Below are 19,154 nucleotides of genomic sequence, written 5' to 3' on the forward strand. Positions count from 1 at the left end.
AGATGCAAATGGAAGACTATCTTTATCAGAAGGATTTATGGAAGCCATTGGAAGCCAAAACCAAGAATTAGGGATCTATGTCAAATGATGAGTGGGACCTTTTAGACAGAAAGGCACTTGGAAGCATTCAATTATTCCTAGCACCATCAGTGAAATTTAATATTACAAAAGCAAACACGATAGAAGAATTGATGCAAACCCTAGAGAAACTGTATGAAAAGCTCTCCGCTTCAAACAAGGTATTTCTCATGAAGCATTTATTTAATATGAAAATGGAAGAAGGTGGATCTGTTACAGATCATTTAAATGAGTTTAATACTACTACTAGTCAATTATCTTCTATGGGTATCAATTTTGATGAAGAAATTAGGGCTCTCTTGATTTTGTGTTCTTTGCCTGAAAGCTGGAATGGTTGTGAGTAATTCTATTCCTAGATCTAGTACCCTAAAATATGATAATATGATCAGTGTTGTTTTGAGTGAGGAAACTTGTAGAAAAACCTCAGGTGGATCTACATTAGGAAGAGCTTTGAATGCACAAAGAAGAGGTAGAATGACAGAGAGGAAGTAATTTTGGAAATCATGGAAAATCAAGAGGAAAGTCAAAGGGGAGGAGGTCTCAATCGAGAGGACCGAACGACTATTGCTACTCTAGGAAACTAGGGCATAAAAAGAAAGATTGTTGGAATCGAAAGAAAAATGAAGGAGATAAACCAGATGGAGACAAGGAGGCAAATGTGGTAAGTAACAAATCCGAAGAGGATGCTTCGCGTCTGTCTTTAGAAAGTGATGATGATTCATGAGTTTTAGATTTTGGTGCTTCATTTCATGCTACACCTCATAGAGGTTATTTCATTGATTATGTCCAAGGGGATTTTGGACTTGTTTATTTGGGGGATGATGAACCCTGTCAGATTGTTGGAAAGGGAAAAATTAAGATTAAGTTGCAAAATGGAAATCATTGGCTACTACATGAGGTAAGACATGTTCCAAGGTTGAGTAAGAATTTAATTTTAGCAGGGCAACTCGGTGATGAGGGTTGTGTAGTTACTTTTAATGATAAAAATTGGAAGGTTTCAAAAGGTTCCCTTGTAGTAGCAAAAGGTGTGAAAATAGGCACTTTATATCTTTGTACAGGTCATATTGTTCCTTCTACTTTAATTATTTCAAAGAAAAATGAATGTTCAAGAATAGTTGCTACAGTTTAGCAGGGAGAACAAATAGCTGTTGTAAATTCTGATGCAGTATTGTGGTAGAACAGACTTGGGCACATGAGTGAGAAAGTTATGAAAGTACTTCATTCAAAGAATAATTTACCAAGTCTAAAATGTGTTAATATGGATTTCTGTGAAAGTTGTGTGTATGGAAAACAAAAGAGAGTGAGTTTTGTGAAGACTGGGAAGGAAAACAAAAAGGAGAAATTAGAACTTGTGCATATCGATGTATGGGGACCGGCTTAAGTATCTTCCCTTAGTGGCTCTCATTATTATGTTACATTCATTGATGATGCAACTAGAAGAATATGGGTTTATTTCCTTAGACAAAAATATGATGTATTTCAAACTTTTAAGAAATGGAAATGCTTGGTTGAAAATGAGACTGGTAAGAAATTAAAAAAGTCTCAGATCTGATAATGGTGGTGAGTATTGCAATTATGAATTTGAAGATTATTGCTCCACCAATGGTATGCATAGATAGAAAATTGTTCCAAGGAATCCACAGGAAAATAGAGTGGTTGAACACATGAACAAGACTATAATGGAGTGTGCAAGGAGCATGAAGTTGCATGTTGGGTTGCCCTTACACATGTGGGCGAAGGCTATCAATACTATTGTATATTTGATTAATAGAAGTCCCTCTACTCCTTTGGGTTGTAGTATTCCAGAGGAAGCATGGACTAGTAAGAAGGCGAGTTATTATTTTCTCAAAACCTTTGGTTGTGAAGCATTTGCTCACATAGATTCTAAAACTAGAACCAAGTTGGAAGCTAAGTCAAAGAAATGTGTATTTTTTGGATATGGCATTAATGAATTTGGTTATAGGCTTTGGGATTTTGAAAATCATAAAATTGTAAGAAGCAGGGATGTCATATTCAATGAGAAAGTGTTGTACAAAGATATGTTGCAGCAACATGAGAAGAAAGAAGATGATTATATAGTGTTGGATGATACTCCAAAAGATGATGTTCCAGTCATTCTTCATGATGTGCAACAACAAATACCACACACACCAATCAATGTTAGATGGTCAACAAGGAAAATTAGACCTCCAAAAAGATTTTCTCCCTCTTTGTATTCAATTTTACTTACTAATGTTGGTGAACCTGAATGTTATGATGAAGTTGTGCAAGTGGATACTAAGACTCAGTGGGAGTCTTCAATGAAAGATGAAATGGACTCTTTGTTGAAGAATAAGACATGGGATTTATGCAAGTTACCTATAGGTAAAAGAGCTTTATAGAATTAGTGGGTTTACAAGTTAAAAGAAGAGGATGGAGGTAAGAAAATATTTAAAGCCAGGTTAGTTGTAAAAGGATTTGCACAAAAAAGTGCATTGATTTTGATGAGATATTCTCTCCTATTGTTAAAATGACTTATATCCATACTGTTTTAAGTATTGTGGCTACTGAAGATTTTCATTTAGAGCAACTTGATGCTAAAACAACCTTCCTTCATGGTGATTTGGATGAAGAGATATATATGGCTTAGCCATGGGGATTTGAGGTCAAAGGTAAGGAGAACTTAGTGTGCAAATTGAAGAAAGGTTTATATGGTTTGAAGCAGGCACCTCGGCAATGGTATCTAAAATTTGACAGTTTTATGCATGAGCATGGATACAATATGTGTCATTCAGATCATTGTGTTTATTTTAAGAGGTTGGATGATGACAGCTACATTATTTTATGTTTATATGTTAGTGATATGCTTGTGGCTGGGTCTAACATGGATCATATTACGGGGCTGAAATGCCAGTTAGCACATGCATTTTCTATGAAAGATTTGGGAGTAGAAAAATAAATCCTTGGTATGAAGATTTATAGAGATAAGAAGAATAAAAAATTGACGTTATCTCAAGTTGATTATGTTGAGAAGGTGTTGCAACGTTTCTCTATGGAGAATGTTAAAGTTGTCAGCACACCTTTACCTAGCCATTTGAAGTTGACTAAGGAGATGTGTCCTAAGACACAAATAGAGGAGGACAAGATGTCCAAGGTACCCTATGCTTCAATTGTACGAAGCTTGATGTATGCTATGGTATGTATAGGGCTATATATTGCACATGTAGTGGGAATCATTAGTAGGTATATGAGTCATCCAAGAATTGAGCATTGGAATGCGGTCAAATGGATTCTTAGATGTTTGAGAGGAACATCCAATAAGTGTTTACACTTTGGGGGGTCTACTACTGATTTATAGGGCTATGTTGACTCAGATTTGGTAGGGGATATTGATACTAAGTGAAGTACTATAGGTTATGTCTTTACTGTTGGTGGGGCAGCCATGAGCTAGGTTTCTAGGTTACAAAAGGTTAATGCTTTATCCACTACAAAGGCAGAGTATGTAGCTGCTACAGAGGCAGCCAGGGAGATGATATAGCTTCAGTTCTTCTGAGAAGAATTGGGACACCCTCAGAAGGATAATTATTTGTTTATAGATAGTAAGAGTGTCATTCATCTTGCAAAGAATTCAACTCTGCATTCAAAGACCAAACACATATAGTTGTGGTACCATTTCATTCGGTCAGTTTTGGAGGATAGACAATTAAAGCTGGACAAGATACATACAGATGACAATCTAGTAAATATGTTTACAAAGGTAGTAACAACGGAGAAGTTGAACTCCTCTCCAGCTTCGATTGGTCTTCTAGACTGAACGTGAATAAAAGAACAATAGAGTCCAAAGTGGTTTGATCCAGTGGGAACCTCATGGAGTAGCGACATAGCTACATGATCAGTCTCCAAGTGGGAGATTTTTGTTTAGTGTGGAGCCTGATCAGTCCCCAAGTGGGAGATTGTTAAATTGTGGTGACTAATCAGGAAAGTATTGTACATACTTCATAAATTCTTTAGGGCTCGAGACATCGCCCTAAAAAAAAATGTGGGAACCTATTTTATCAAGATTTTGGGCCAACATGTAATTATTAATTATAACCCTAAAGTGGTAAAAATACTTCTATAAAAGAGCTTAGGGTTAGGGATTGTTTCATAGTGGTGATTCTTGCGGCGGTATTGAGCTATAAGGGATTACAGATTGTAATCACTAGATCTTAATAATATCAGACTTGTTGTTTGGTGGACATAGCCCAAGGATTGGGTGAGCCACGTTAAATCTTGGTGTCTTGTGTTCTTTTCTATGTGATCTATTATTTTATGATATTGGTTATATTTGTATGTAATTATTATTTTTGTCTATGGTTTAATCCTAACAATCTTCAATTCTCAGGAAGGGATAAACAAAACTTTTCAGAAATAAATGTTGTCTTTATAGAAATTGGGGACTTCACACACAAATATAAACAACAAGCTTCTCTATTGAAAAGATTAATGTTAAATTTATACCATTTTGGTTTCAATTTCATAATCTACCCTTGGCATATGAGGATCCAAATATCCTAGAAAACATAGGCAATAAATGGAGGTTTTCTCAAGATTTGATCCCTTCTTCAGAAATTGTAAATTTAACACCTAGGGTTTGCATTCTTTTAGATACTGGTGAAATATTTCCATCCTCCTTAAAAATCATTACCATATATGGTGAATGGGTGCAAATGATTTTCTATGAAAAAGAAGAAACAGTTTGAAAAAAATGTTATCTATATCTGCTCAATGTTTTGGAAGTGACAAGCATTAAGGTATTCATTGGGGATCAAATTTCTCATTTATTAGTAACTCGTATTTATAAATAATTGAAAGTAGAGATCTATGAAATCTATGTTCCTAGAACTCCAAAACTACTAAATGGTTAAGAAGAATGTTTTTAAGTGTGATAGGTCGGAGAAGAATGACGAGGTAGAATATTTTTTAAACTCATCAAGTAGCAATTTGGGATGGAAGAACAAGAATAAGATAATTAATTTATCACAAGTGAATATTTTACTAATTGTCTGGATGACATATTGGAATATACAGAGATATCAAGATATGGAAAGGGGGAATTGTTTGAGTGGAAGAGAGAAAGGATATGAGAAGCCAAGGTGGGAAACTAACTAGGACACTTTTGAAGAGTGTTGTAGAAGTGATATTAAGAAATGGTGTAACATTATAACAATATGAGGATGAAGATGGAGAGATGAAGTATTTCATGAAAATCTGAATGTTTTGCTTAAAATTGCTAAAAAATTCTATGTCGTAAACAAATTAAGCTAGATAACAAAAGAAGGGATAATACAAGTTTAGAGTGAATTTTTCAATCATTTGGGCAAGCTTTTACAAGATGAAGAAGATGAATTGTTAGCCATGGTTATGCCTTAGAGCAAAAAGAAGACTAGAAACAATTGGGATGGAAACGTTTCAAAACACAAAATGACAATTTAAAATTATCAAATAGATATTGGGTCTTTGCTTTTAGGAAATCTTTTACACCATAAATAAAAGGGGATTTACAAGTTGAATATATGAGAATGAGATTAGCCTTCAATGATTTTGAAGGTTATAAATATATAGAATCTTTTACTATTTTTCAAACAATGGAAATGGAATTTCTTCTTCTATTGAAGAAATTCTAGAACAAGACAGAGCAAAAGGAAATAAAATAAATATACCTAACCTCTTTTTGAATAGCATCTATTTCAAAGAAATGGAAAACTTTATGCAAATTTGTATTGAGGAAGCACAATTAAAATTGATGGAAGAGATAATAAATCAATTTTTATTTGAGGACTCTCAATCAACAAGTTCAATAGATAGAAAAAATTGAAGACGGGTGGAGGAATTTTAAAGCAACCCTAGTTAAAACCAAGAGGGGAAAAACTTTAGGTGGATTAAGGAAGAAAAAAAAGGAGAATGAATTAATCTAATATCTATATTTCAGAAAAAGATAAGAGTTCGTATTCAGGATGGAGAAAATTACTAAGATTAATTTTTAAAAATTGAATATTTAAGGCTCCAAATCAGTTCCATCCATAATAAGGGAAGGGGAAGGAAAACAAGAATTGGTAGGGAAGAATAGAAATAGAGTATGCAAAGAGAACTTGGATGACAAAATCTTTAATAAAGAAGTCGTAACATGGGGATGAGTAGTTAAAGAAGGTATTATATCTTTGAGAAAAAGAATGGAACAAGGATCAACCAAAAAAAGTATGATTTCTTGCAATAAAACATTCATCCACAAAGATGAAGAGAAAATCAACATCTCAATGGAACTAAGGGCAGTCTATGATCTTTTTGGTCACACAAATTTGATGACAACCACTAAAAAACAAAGTAGCATTAATCAAAAATTTAATTTCATTGAGAAAAATTATATATTTCCATAACCACACCACAATTTTTGAGTTGTAGCTCATCGATAATCAAGGATTGCAAATTTTGAACATGAATCCATTAAGGAATGCATTTTTGTAACTTATGAAAAAAACATACCAAGCTAATGTTGAATCTTATAACCCTTATACTTGGTTTAAGATGCAACAAAAATGTAGATCTTCCAACAGTGCATGGTTCTAGCTTACCAAAAAACATATTAAGCTAATGTTGACTCTAATATCCCTAATGCTTGAGTTTAAGATACAACAAAAATGTATATCTTCTAGTAATAGTAGCCATGTTTGATTCCTCCAAATATTATATTATTTAATGATCCAAGTACTTGTCAATTAATGAATAGAAGCATATGTCTTTGGTTTGAAGAATGAAAATTGTTGTCTTGATGTATAGAGGTATTGGATACATCCAAAAACTTCCTAAAACTTATCATACAAAAATTGCATTATTATAAATAAAGAAAAAAAACCTACCAAGTATTAATGATCTAATGAATATCGAACTAGTGATGGTAGCTCAGTCCATTTACCATTTCTCTTCCTAGGTCCTCCAGATGGTCATTCATTGTTAATGAAAATATATCTTATGTTTCCCTACCATGAATTCATCTTTTATTTATTTTATCTTTGTGCTCTATCCTATGCCTCTCATACTTCTATGGTGATATTTCTTCAGTTTGTCAACAAAAAAGCATACAATATCCATGAAAAATTTGTGTTCCTTGTATTCTAATGCATAAAAGCTTATTTTAAGATTTTTATGTATGTCTTGAGCTAGAGTCCAAACTTTTTCAATTCTAAGCTTGATTAATTCTAATCTTTTCCACAAACATGACTCCCAAGAACTTGAAAAGATAGAGGTAATCCTCCACAGACATTTAGCATATTCATTATCAATAGAGAGTCCAATTGTTGTACACAAATAACATCATCTACAACAATTAGGAAACTATATTGGTTGCTCTTTTAAATGTGATCCATGATATGTATTTTTTCTTCTTCTAATTTGAAAATTTAATAAATTTTCTTGGAAAATATATTTGATGGGTTTCATTTGTAAATAAGGAAAACTATTACTAGTACTTGTCATAGGAAATACTATTGCATTCATTTGTGTGTAATTATATAATATTTTGCACTAGTCACATTAGATTATTTTTTATTTATGTCAACTTATTCCTTTCGAAGTGTACAATAATAAATCTAAAAGATATATATCAATCACAAAGGGGTAAACTCTCCTTTAGAAAAAATGTGATTAGCACAACCCAGAAAGGATAAAGGGGTGCTAATGCAAGATCTATGTGAAAGGGGGATTTGGGTATTCCTTATTAAAAAGTGTGTTAGTGTGATTGTGATATGTAAATGTATAAAATATACTTATGATATGATAAATGAAAGACTATTAACAAGATGTGATATCAAATTTGATGCATTTAAGTAATTGCTAAAGGAAATGGAAAGAATGAACTCACCTTGAAGGTAGGAGAGGACAAGTGAACATTAGATTTGGAATCGACCATCCTAGAATTGTTGAAATATAAAATGATCCTAGATATGGCACTCTATCACCTATAAATTTTGATTATGAAATTCCAGAATCAAAGGACTATGTTGACCAAAGTTGACATACCTAGTTAATGTGACCCAAAAGCTGGTGAAATATATAGAGGACATGTCGTTGATTTTGTAACTCTAAAAATACATATTAAAACTATGACATGTGTTTACACACATAAAACATGGGAAATTTTTTGTTGAAATGAGCTTGCCTTTTGTTTGCATAACTAACTAAACTGGCAGTGTCACTAGCGTACTCTATTATGACTATGTTGTCATTGATGTCAAGGCAAGGAAGGAAAAAAAGGAACAATGACCAATATTGAGTTATGACTGGTGAAGCACATTAGGCCTATAGTGTGCAACTCCAAGCTCACAAGGAGATTGGAGAAAGGTAAAGGTCAAGCCCAATAGAGGCAATGACAAAGGATGACCACTTAGATGGTGTCATGCAAGGAAGACAAAATTATAGGTAGTAATGAAAGAAGGATTAATCGAGTCAACAAGGGAATCATGTAGCAGGATACTTGTAACTACCACACCAAGAAGTAGGTAGAAGTGCATTCATATATGCATTTAATGGTGATAAGTATTGTCATATCAAGAAATAGTCAAAAGAATTCAAATTTGAATTATTTCTATCGATGCAAGCCATCAAGGTCATAGAACATTCATGAAATTTTTTTGTACACATTACACCCAACAAGAGCAATGCATGATAGTGACAAGAGGACAAGCTAGAAATAGGGTTGAGAATTCAAATTTTGAATTTGTAGATTAGGGTTTTGAAGTAGAATGAGAAAGGAATATAAAAGAGAATTATGCTTCAAGGGAAAAGGTTAGATTTTACATTAAGAGTGATAGAGAGAAGTCACAAGATAAGGAGTTAGGGTGTTGAGGATAAGTAAGTAAGCTCAAACAACACAAGTGAGAATGTGTGCAAAAGAGAGCAATGTCAAGCATATAGGTGATTGTGTATGAAGTTGTAGAGTCAATATAGAAGGTAGAGCATAGTTGTAAATTAGAGGTCAAAGGAATGGTAAAGGGATCTATGCTCAAGCTATGTGTAGTAGCTATTTCATTAGATCATTCCTTTATTTCTTACTAATCTCTACAATAGTAAATTCCATCGAGGGTGGACCCCAACAAGTTCTTTATACTAAATCCCTTAATAGGGTGACATGTTAACTTTTTTCTTAAAGTCCTTTAACCAAGATGCTCCTAACAGGGCAAGACTATCATATGTCTTATTCAAATTCCTTAATTGAGTGGCACCTAGTTCAATGTGTGTGCTAAAATGTTGTCACACTTCTATGAATCATTACATGTAAGAAAACTCAAGAATGAGCCCTCACAAATCAATCCATAGCTCTCTACTCATAGAGTGCAAGGGTTTGCAATGGAGGCCCTCAGTTTGACCTTTTTTGTGCCCATGCAAGTACACCATGAGATGAGAGATTCAAAGAGGAAAAGCAAGAATGCTAGTCTCCATGATCTTCAAGTATGCATGAAAATAAGATCTAATCTATGAAAGCAAAATCTAATCTATAAATGCAAGATCTAAGCTAAAAGCCCATGAGGGGTGCAAGAGAGAAAAAGACAAGAAAATAGAAGTTCTCCACAAAAAGCTTTTGTATTCAAACTCTTTCAAAAATTGGTCTTCAAACCTGCAGCATAACAATAGCATAATCATGGGTGTCTAACATGAGGAGAGGGCTCTCCCTTATAAAGAAAATTATGGAGGTGAGAGGCTTCTCACAACCAATATGGGATAATAGAGCTTGATCCATGTGAGACAAAATTCCACCAATGAGAAAAGAGGAGTGGTTGAGAAGAAAGTGGTGATCCATGTGAGACAAGATTCCACCAATTAGAAAAGAGGAGTGGTTGAGGAGAAAGTGGAAAGATAAATCCCACTTAGATCACATTTTTAAGTGTAGAGAAATTAAATAAAAAGAATTTATTTTATTTCCTTTTTTCATCAAAAGAGATATTTAAGTGGGATTTTTATTTAATTAAAAGGGAGCAAGTTCTTTTTAATTAAATAGAAGACTTGGAATAAAATGATCAATCTTAGAAATGAAATAAATCGAATTTGATCAAAGAAATTGATTTGAATTGATTTAATAAAATATTACAAACCACTGATTCAGAAAATTTGATAAATTGAATAATGGGGGCCCATAGTCTAGGCGACCATTTTTGGGTGCATACATTTGCCCCTCTTTGACTAATGTGTGATCGATTTGGGAACATATGTAGTCAAAGAAAGAAATTGAAGTGTGAGGTCAATTTGGGATCACAAAACAACCCAGATGTGTGGTCGACTCGGGAACACATCAGGAAAAAGAATAAAAATAAATTTTAACTTGAAAAAGTCGAGGATAAAATTGATAAAACTGAATCAAGGATTAAAATTGATAATTACTGCCCCCTCGTGATCGAAATCGAAATGAGATAGAGGAGAAACAACAAATTGATAAATTTGATCAAATCGAACAAAAGATAAGGTTCTTGATGTAAGATGAAAGATATAAGAATCATAGAACCAAGGTAGATCATCAAGCATGAAATATTATGCCCCAAAGGTGATTTAGAAGAAAAGAAGTGGGGAAAAAAAAAATGGAAGATAGAAGTTTGAAAGATATGGAAAGAAATAGAAATAAGAAAAGAAAATGCTCCAAAAAATCAATCAACTGTTTAAGATAGAAATTTTGATTGAGATCACAAAAGAAAATAAGGAAATGAAGATCAAAATGTGACCACAATTGATTAAATGTCCACAATAAAGATGAAAGGAGAACCCTCTCAAACTCATAATGCAGCCTAAAAATGCAAACTAACATGAAGTCTAATAATGCAAGCTACGTGAAATGCAATGGTGTACTTGCAAAAGAGCAACTGTAACATAGGATTTTGTGTTCATCATTCATTAGAGAATGTAAAAGAACTTATTTTCATCACTGGGCCATTATTAATAGACATCGAAAAATCACACAATCATCACTAGTTACAAATGCAACTATGAAGATATGAATGCGTTTTATATTGGATTGAAATGTGGAAAGATTCTAACATAAGCATCAAAGACATAAAGGTCAAGATGACTTCGATGTTAGCTTACCCAATTTAATATAGAAAAACTATACTCGCATCAAGGTATAGATGCCAAGATGACTATAAGAATGGTTGTGCAAAAACAATCAAGGATGATGTCTCAAATCTCCTAAGTGTTTCAAGGGGACAACAAAAGACACTCTAGAGTTTAAGACCACACCCACAAGCAAAAATAAATAAATAAAAACATGTCTCATGCCCCAAGTCTTCTAGCGATGCATCATGGAGAGACTTATCAGACAAAGACACTCAACAAAAATCAATAACAGTTAGTACACAGAGAAAAAAAATTATGACATAAGTCAAGCATTAAGTGTTGCGTTTAAAAATTTAAGTGTGTTAACTGATACTGAGTTCTGAGGACAAGGATCAAATGCATGCAGGAAGGTAAGATCACATGATGATACTGGGTAAGACCAAACCAATAAGTGTTGAAAAACACTCGATGTCAATGGGTGTTGAAAAACACCATTTGTGAGGTGTCCTAAAGACTCACACATCTAAGAAACCAAAGCTAACATAGTTATGCCCCCTAGACAAAGACCAATTCCAAACCAAGGTAACAAGGACAAGGCATGGTGGAGAAAGGCTAAGTGTCGAGGACATGTGCTAAGAAACAGGGGTGCAAAGGCCTCAAGTAGTGCCCGTTTCCAGGTTTTCATCACTTGGATTTTTTTATTTATTTTTATTTATTTATTATTTTTTTCAGGACTTTTTATAATTTTTTTTTTTTTGTATTTTTGCTACCAAGGCACTTTTTCTATTTTTTTGAATTTTTGAATCTTTTATTTTTTTTGTATTTTTGGAATATATAATTTTTTTGAAGATACATCAAAGTGCCTTTTGCTAGGTTGTCACTAAGATGATCATTTTTTTAGGACATTTTTCAATTTTTAGAATTTTTACAATATATCATTTTTTTGGATTTTTTAAAATATATCAATTTTTTTTTGGATTTTTTTTCAGTATCAATAAATATGTACAAAGATGCCCCCAAACAAAAACAAGGACCAAACTCTCAAGCAGGATCATATCGTGTAGTCCCAATGTTTACCAAGGTAGAGGACATGATGGAACAGCAAGCTAGTGGATATGATGGATAAGCAAGGAGTGTGTGAAGCAAGTGAAAGTGATCTTCAAAGGTTGACTCCTCAAGAGTACCCAAGCTAGGGAAAATTTGTCATGTAAAGAACATTTGGACAAGAAATGAAAGGCCAGCATATGATAATTCATGAAAGTATAATGTAAAGGTGGGAAAGATGCAATCCAAAGGAGTAGACATGTCAAGAGACTTTATAGCATCATATTTTACTCTTTTTTATTAGATCAAGACCAACAGGGTAAATGGGAAAAGGATAGCGAAAGACTAGAATGAATGGAGGAAAATAGATATGAAGGCTAAACATGAAAGGAATGAAAACAAGATCATCATAAGATAGCTCACAAGATAGCCAAATGTTTGTGTATAGGTCAACATTGTCAAGATCAAAGAGAGAAGACGAAATGGATGAAAGATGTAGAAGAACTATGCATGATGCCTGATTGTCAAGTTTTCATCATGGTACTTATCCAAGGTGCCACAAGGGAGTGGTTTTCACCATAGGACAAATTTATTTCTCTTTAGTTTTGCTACCAAGGTGCCTAATTATCAAGTTTTCACCAAGGCACATTTTCAAATTTTTTTCTTTTCTTTTCTTTTTTTTTTCAATCTTTTTCAAATTTTTTTTTGGAAGAATTCAAGCTTTTGAGATAATTCTCCTTGAATGTTTAAATCATGATATACAAAGGAATTCAAATGATATGCTCAAAGATAACTGAAGTTTGGCAATAACTCACCATGTACAGTAATAGGTAAGGGTGTTGTAGCTCTGAATGAATCCACTAATTGTGAAGACATTTTTTTAGTGAAAGTTATCAAAAGGAACCTATTGGGCATAGCTTAGCCAATGAACAAAGGTTATAGCTTTGAGTTTAACAAAGGGTCTTGTTGAATATTTGACAAGACATGTAAAATTTTGGCTACAGGAGAATAAAACAGAGATAATCTCTTCTACCTCAATATTTATGAGAATAAATGTTTAGCAACTAAATATGATACCAGTTAGTTATGACATAGGTTATAATGTTATGTAAATTTTGTAAGAATTGTTAAGGTAGGGAATAATAAATGTGTAAAAGGTCTACCTCCTATTACTAAACCTAACAATGTGATGTGTAAAGATTGTCGATTAGGAAAGTTGGCTATCTCTAGTTTTTCAAGCAAGTCATTTACCTTTGAACAAGTTTTAGAGTTAGTTCATACTAACTTGTATGACCCTATGAGGACTAAAAGTATATTTGGTGATAGATACTTCATGTTGTTTATTGATGATTTTTCCAAAATGATGTAGACTATATATTTGAAGAAAAAATTAGAAGCCTTCCACATGTACAAGGCCTATAAGGAAAAGGTGAGAAGAGAGATTGGTAGAGAATTGAAACGCTAGAGATTAGACTAGGGAAGTGGGTTCACCTAATAAGAATTTGAGAGTTGTTGTCAAGAGCATGGAATCAAAAGGTAGATATTAGCTCCCAAGACACCATAATAGAATGGTGTCATTGAAAGAAAGAATAAAACAATAATATATTATACTAGAACATTGATGATTGAGAATGATGTTCCACATATCTATTGAATAGAAGTTTTGAACACATATATGTACATATTGAATTGGGTATAGGTGGAAAAGGGAACAAAGAAGACTCCTTATGAACTTTGGTTTGATCACTCTCCACCTTCAGTGAGTTAGTATTTGGAAGAAAATGTTATATCGAAAGAGATGAGTTTCAAGGAAAGTTTGAGCCAAAGAGTGATAAGGTTATCTTTTTGGGATACTCTACCAAAAGAAAAGTGTACCAGTGTCTGAACCTCTGGATGGACAAGATAGTGGAATCTTCTAGTGTAAGGGTAGATGAGTTCTTTGAAAATAATGAAGAAGAAAGTAAGAAAGAACTGGAAGACTACATATAGTTAAAAAAAATTCCAATTAATGATGCAATTGAAAGAACATGATTGGAAGTGAAAGTTGTACAAGAAGTTGTACCAACATAAGCATAAGTAGCTTAGCCTGAAGAACAAAGAGCAGAAGCACTTGAAGGAGAACCGGTGCTAAAAAAATATGTAAGAAGACACCACTTTATTGATCAGATCATTGGAGATAAAGACGCAGGAGTGATGACCTAGAGAAAAGTGAGAGAGACAATATGTCTTCTCTCACAATTAGAGCCCAAATCTACAAGGGAAGTTCTCAAGGAAAAAGACTAAAGAAGGGCCATGGAAGAAATTGATCAAATAGTAAAGAATTCAGTATATTGGACCCTAGTGACCATCTAGAAGATAATAATGTTATCGACACAAAATAGGTGTTCAAAAAAAAAATGAACAAAGATGGAGAAGTGATCAAAAATAGGGACAAACTTTTTTGCAAAGGATATGCATAGGAAGAAGGTGTAGACTATGGAGAGACCTTTTCACTGATGGTTAGACTGGTAGGAGTTAGGATACTCCTAGACTTTATGGCTTACAAGAACTTCAAAGTTTACCAGATGTATGTAAAGTTTGCATTGCTAAATGGAGTTCTAGAAGAGGAATTGTACATTGAACAACCAGAAGGATATGAAAATGAAGAAGGACAAAATAAAGTGTGTGCAAGTTGAAGAAATCCTTGTATGGATTAAAACAAGCACATAGAGCATGGTATGAGATATTGCACTCATACTTGATAAAAACTAGGTTTGTAAGAACAAGCAACAATCAAAACATATTTCTAAAGAAGGAAATTGAAGGATTGTTAGGATATGTGTGGATGACATCATCTTTGGAGGAGATGATAAGATGAGCATAGAGTTTTCTGAAGCAATAAAGAGAGAACTTGAAATGTACATGATCAATAAGATCAAATTCTTCATTGGACTTTAAGTGTCGCAACTGAAAGGAGGAATCTTCATAAGTCTGACAAAGTATGCAAGGGAGATTATGAAGACATTTAGTATGGAGGAAGCAAAATTGGTGAGCACCCCAATGGTGACCAGTTGTAATTTTTCAAAAGAAGATAAAATTCCTAAAGCAAATGAAATACTTTATTGATCTATGATTGGTAAATTGAAGTATGTAATCTCAAAGCTAGAAAGGGTGACAGAGAGAAGTCACAAGCTAAGGAGTTAGTGTGTTGAGTAGAAGCCAATTAGCCTAAAAAATATCAAGAATATGTGCACAAGAGAGAGCAGTTCCAAGCACACAAGTGATTGTGTAAAAAGTTGTAGAGCCAAGAGAGAAAGCAACACATAGTTGCAAATAGGTTAAAGAAATAGTAAAGGGATCTATACTCAAGCTAATTGTAGTAGTTATTTTATTAGATCATTCCTTCTTTGTTTACTAATCTCTACAACATTAAATCTCGTTGAGGGTGCACCCTAGCAACTTCTTTGTACTAAATCCCTTAACATGGTGATACATTAACTTGTGTTCTAAAGTCCTTTAACCAGGCTACTCCTAATATGGCATGACTATCACATGTCTTATTCAAATCCCTTAACTAGGTGGACCTAATAGTGTTTTTGTAATCTCTTAACATAGATTAACTCTTGAATGGGTACACTTTAGGAGAGTGCAATCTTCGTGAGGATTGATTCACACACTGTGGTTTTTACCCTAGCTAGTTTTCCACAAGACAAATATTGTGTTATGTGTTTCTATTGATGTGTTCATTATGTTTTCAAAATCATTACTAGTTAAGTTGTAGCTAGCACTAACCTATAGACTAGTGTGGAGTCAAATAAAAGTACAAAGTTGAAATTACCTAGAGTATATTGTATAGGACAAGGTCAACTTAGGTTAACCTCCCGATATAGTTAAATTCAAAGTGGATATGGGTCTTGGTAAGTGTGAAAAGTTTTAGGAGAAAAATATAAATTATGGGGAATCAAGCATAAAAACACTCAAATCTTGAAATCACTAAATGAGGTCTAATAGGTCCTAGAGCCACCAATTTAATGAGTACTAACTTTTTAAGATGATACATAAAGTTCAAATACATAATTTTAAAATTCAAAAAATATAAAAATAAATTATTGGCAACATCATTGGTTGATAGAATTTAGTGTTATAGAGGTGATTTTAAGGCTTTTTCATTTTTGTATAGATCTTAGCTACCGGATTCGTGCCCTAGAGGCCGAATTCGGATTCGGGTCCGATCCAGATCTAGAGTCGTGCCTGGATTCATGTAAATCCAGGCAGGATCCTTGTTTTACACAGTGAATTCGTCTGGATTCATGGCCCACGAATCCTGACGAATCCACCATGTAAAACAAGGATCCTGCCCGGATCTGCATGAATCTAGGCACGAATCCTCAAGGATCCAGCGTGAATCCTCAAGGATCAACAGGTTTAAGTGAGTCTAAGTTATTTAATATGACTTTTTAAAATATATATTTTTGCTTTCTAGTGCTAAAATGACCTTTTTATGCATTATATATACTAATAAATGAGAGAAACAAATATATATATATATATATATATATATATATATATATATATATATATATATATATATATATATATATATATATATATATATATATATATATATATATATATATATATATATATATATATATATATATATATATATATATATATATATATATATATATATATATATATATATGTTACTAGTTGGTGCTTGGGCAAGATCAGTAATATATATATATTCACGATATATATATATATATATTCACAAATCCTAATCGAGAAAAAAAAAATCACGAATCCACGGATCCGATTCACGTGCCCGAATCGGATTCGTATGCCGAATAGATAACATTGGTATAGATTTCTTATCCCAAGTGTTTCCAAAAGGGACAATTATTGCCAATTAATTTGAAGCATTTCCAAAAGGTATAACTATTGTGATTATTATTGAATTTTTCTATTTTACCCTGTACAATGATATAAATTGTAGAATTTATGTTTTATATGTTAGATTTCCATTATCTAATTGATGCAATTCTTTATATCCTCTTTAAAAATCCCTCCTATCAATATAGGCAAAATGTTTGCAGAGTTCTCATCTCATACAAGACACAATATTTAGTTAGGATATTTGTTTTTAAGTTATAAATATTTTTGTGTTTTGATATATCTGAATAAATTTTAATAGAAAGGGCTTTTGTCACCATCTAATATTTTTTATTTAATATCTCTATTATTTTAGGATTTTATTCTTTAGTTTGCATTTTTTTTTCCCTTCTATTGGCTTCTGCTATAAAAAATCTCATAAGTTTTCAAATGTGTGGGTGTATAGCTACATATACTATACAATATCATATTCTTAGGATCTATCTCATGGGTTCTTTTTCAGAGCATGGTATCTTGAATTATATTTTATACTTATAGGATTGTGCTAATAGGTATGTTCACCTTGTGATTGGATGTAGCTATTTGTAAATAATGCTTTAAAATGAATAAATTTATGGGTGTATATTTACAAACACTATCTAGTGTTACATTGTTAGGGTTCTTTGTAATGTCCCCGCTAGGGAGCCTCGTAAGACTAAGCTTAAATCATCTAAATGGATAAATTTTTTTTCGTCCAAGTAGGCTCCCTAACAAATTAACCTTATGATTAATTCCCTTAAAGATTCTTTATTATGTGATCTAGATCAAGTCTAGCTGAGAGATGTACTTTTCAACAATATAACAATCATTAATTTAGTTCACACATTTTGACAAGCTTTTAAAAGAAAGATGCAAAAGATTCTAATTTAAAGAATGACCCATAATATAAACTAGATTCTCCAAGATATTCTCATTTTGAATTTATCAAGAATGATAGAAATCAACATATTACAAATTACATGATAACTTTTTCTTTCCTATCTAGCAATCTCTTGACAATGCTTTCTATAAAATACATCAATGTTTCTCTTTTTCAATATGTTGGATTACAATTTGCAACAAATATAATTTAATCATGAACACCTTCAAGAACATATGCATAAGTATCATCCAAGCATCTTCAAGGACTCCATTTCCAAATCTTGAACAGGCCTCAAGTTTTCCCACCCAACCATGTGGACCCTAAAGATTCCACCCTGGATCTAGGAGACAATCCATGATCCAAAAATGGCTTAAAAAGAATCTAGGGTGTAACCCAAACAAAGAAAGAGAAAGTTATACAAGTTCTCAAAGACCTCTAAATGTAAAGGGCAAGATTAAAGGGTGTATCCACCTCTACATGAGTGCCATTGTACCTTCCTAAATATTGGGATCGACCCCTTGGGTTTAAGACCATCTTGTTGTACAAAAAGTCTTTTTCCCGAGTACTCCAACTAGGATAGGCATGACCAAATAATATTGGGATCAACCCTTGAGCTTAGGAACTTATAATATATGTAGTGGGTCCCTACTTCGAGTATTTCAACATTACTTCCACAATTATCTTGATTAATGTGAAAACCCATGTCCAAACCCATAGTTAATATTTTTTTTATGTTATCACTTGTTTACTTACTCACAAGGGAGCAAGCCTGTGCAAGGCTCTAGTCCCCTAGCATAGGATTCCTTGGATGCCACTTTTGTGTTAGAATGTTTAGAATAACTAAGAGAGGTGGGGAGGATGAATTAATTGGTCAAGGTCCATATGTACCAATTGAACAAACAAAACACTTGAACAATTTTTTGTCTTACTTATATTGCTGCTCATTCTCTATTGTAATCTACATTACAACATTAACTAGTAGTTCACTATCCTAATATAATAGACTTTCAGAATGTAAACATGAAAATATAAAATTGTTAGAATTGCTTTAGAATAACTAGGGGGGGGGATGAATCAGTTATTCAATGTCCAAATGTCCTATTCAAACTTTTCACTAAGTGTAGTGAATCCATTCGATCATTCATTCATCCAAGCTTTAACTTATCCAATCAGCAAGTTACTATAAATAAACATGCAAGCA

The sequence above is a fragment of the Cupressus sempervirens genome, chromosome 2 (genome assembly GCF_028749045.1).
Source record: "Cupressus sempervirens isolate cs-2001-9-10 chromosome 2, ASM2874904v1, whole genome shotgun sequence".
In the NCBI taxonomy this organism is placed as follows: Eukaryota; Viridiplantae; Streptophyta; class Pinopsida; order Cupressales; family Cupressaceae; genus Cupressus; species Cupressus sempervirens.